Below are 2503 nucleotides of genomic sequence, written 5' to 3'. Positions count from 1 at the left end.
CATTTTTCCAAAGAGGACATACAGATGGCCAACAAGCATGTGAAAATGTGCTCCACATCACTAATCATCTGGGAAATGCCAATTAAAACCACAATGAGATATCACCTCACACCAATTAGGTTCGCCATTATCCAAAAGACAAGAAATAACAAGTGTTGGCAAAGATATGGAGAAAAGGGAACCCTCCTACATTGTTGGTGGAAATGTAAATTGATGTAGCCACTATGGAAAGCAGTATGGAGTTTCCTCTAAAAGCTAAAAATAGAAATACCATATGACCCACTAACTCAACTCCTAGAAATTTACCCTAACAAGACAAAATCTCTAAGTCAAAAAGGTATATGCACCTTTTTGTTTATTGCTGTATTATTTACAATAGCCAAGATATGGATGCAACCAAAGTGTCCATCAATAGATGAATGAATAATGAAGATGTGGTACATATACACAATGGAATATTATTCACCCCTAAAAAAGAAAGAAATCCTGCCATTTGTGACAATATGTGTGGACCTAGAGGGTATTATACTCAGTGAAATAATCCAGGTGGAGAAAGACAAATAATATATGATTTCACTTATATGTGGAATCTAAAAACAAATCAAAGCAAAACAAGTGAAATGGCAATAAACTGAAAGACACTGAGAAGTGACTGGCTGTTACCATGGGGGAGGGGTTGGACTGAGTATGTGGGGAGGGTGAGGATGAGAAAGGGGCACAAAGTTTCTCAATCATAATATAAATTAGTCATGGAGGAGAATGTACAGCACAGAGAAAAATTCAGTAGTTCTGAACTTTCTTTCTGTGTTGACACATCTTTCTGTGTTGACAGTAACTACACTAATTGGGGTAGGATTTAATAATGTATATAACTGTGGAATCACAATGTTGTATACTTGAAACCAATATAATATTGCATGTCAACTATACTTCAATAAAAAATCAACAAACAAATCCCCAATGTCTTCATACATGTGGACCAAAAAAACCTTTTAAATGGAAAAGGAAAATATTTAATTGCAAACAATTATTACTGAATGACATATATCAAATTGTACAGTATAACTGATGTGATACAATAAAATGTGATGTGTGCAATATGAAATACATCATACAAAACAAAATAACTGATTATTAATATGTTAAGCATTAAACTCAGGAAGTTAGGAAAGAACTGTGAAGCAAGTCAGAAGAAAGTGAAAAGAAAAGGAAATAAATATCAAAACAGAAATTAATGAAATAGGAAACAAAAAATAAAATTGCTTAATAAAATCAAAACCCAGTTTTTCAAAAGCTTATAAAATAGGCAATACTCTGATATGATAATAAGTAAAAAAGAATCCAGACCTGAATAACTATTATTAGCTATGAAAATGGGGACATTACTAAATGAATACTTTATATATATACATATATATTTTTTTGAGAGTGCATCTCTCATATTTATTGATCATATGGTTGTTAACAACAATAAAATTCTGGAATACTTTATATTTTTAAAGTAATAAACATATGTCATGAAATATTTTAGTCAATTAATATGAAAACTTTGATGACATGGACAGCTCTGCAGAAAAACACAAGTCAACAAGAGTTTATTTAAGAAGAAGTTGAAAACATAAATGGGCCATTAGACACTGAAGAAATTCTATCAGTAGACAACCCTTCTGCTACCAAAGACACCCATCCCATATTATCTCACGGACAAGTTTTATCAAACTATCAAAGAACAAACTTGACATACTACAAAATATTTCAGAGAGCAGAAAAGGAAAAACTGCCCACTCTATTTTATGAGGTTAGTAAAACTTTGATACCCAAATCAGACAAGCTTGTTATAAAGACAAAAATTATATACCAGCCATCCCACATTTCATAAATGTCTCAGAAGTCCAAATTAAAATACTAGGTAATTGAATGAAACAAATGTCTAAAAAATAATACAATATGGTCAAATGGGCTTGCTTTCAGGAACTAACGGGTAGTTTAATTTTAGAAAATCCATTACTACAAGTCACTACTTAATATGATTAAAGGGAAAATAATATATACTCACCTCAATAGATAAAAAAGATGAAGTGAAATTCAACACCTCTCTATGGTGAAAAAAATCCTGAACAAATCAGAAACAGAGGGAAAAGCTTAATCTAACAAAGATATCTACTAAAAAACCTATGATAAACTTAATAGGTAATGTAGAAACTTTAGAAACATTTTCATTAGAGCCACAGACAAGATGAGGGCACCTGCTCTCCAAATTACTATTTAACAATGCTTTGGAGAGATCATTGCCATTCAATAACACAAGGCATAGAAATAGATTTAAGCATTGGAAAGGAAGAAAGTGTCATTATTCATGGGCTATGTAATTGACTACATAGAAAACCAAAGAGATTTTCAGACAAATTATTTTAACTGTTATGGGAGTTCATCAGTGTTGCTGCATAGAAAAATTATTTTTTTATTGAAATACAGTTGGTATATAATATTATATTTGTTTCAA

The sequence above is a fragment of the Manis pentadactyla genome, chromosome X (assembly GCF_030020395.1).
Source record: "Manis pentadactyla isolate mManPen7 chromosome X, mManPen7.hap1, whole genome shotgun sequence".
Taxonomy (NCBI): Eukaryota; Metazoa; Chordata; class Mammalia; order Pholidota; family Manidae; genus Manis; species Manis pentadactyla.
The sequence above is the reverse complement of the archived record's forward strand: the minus strand, read 5'-3'. Positions refer to the sequence as shown.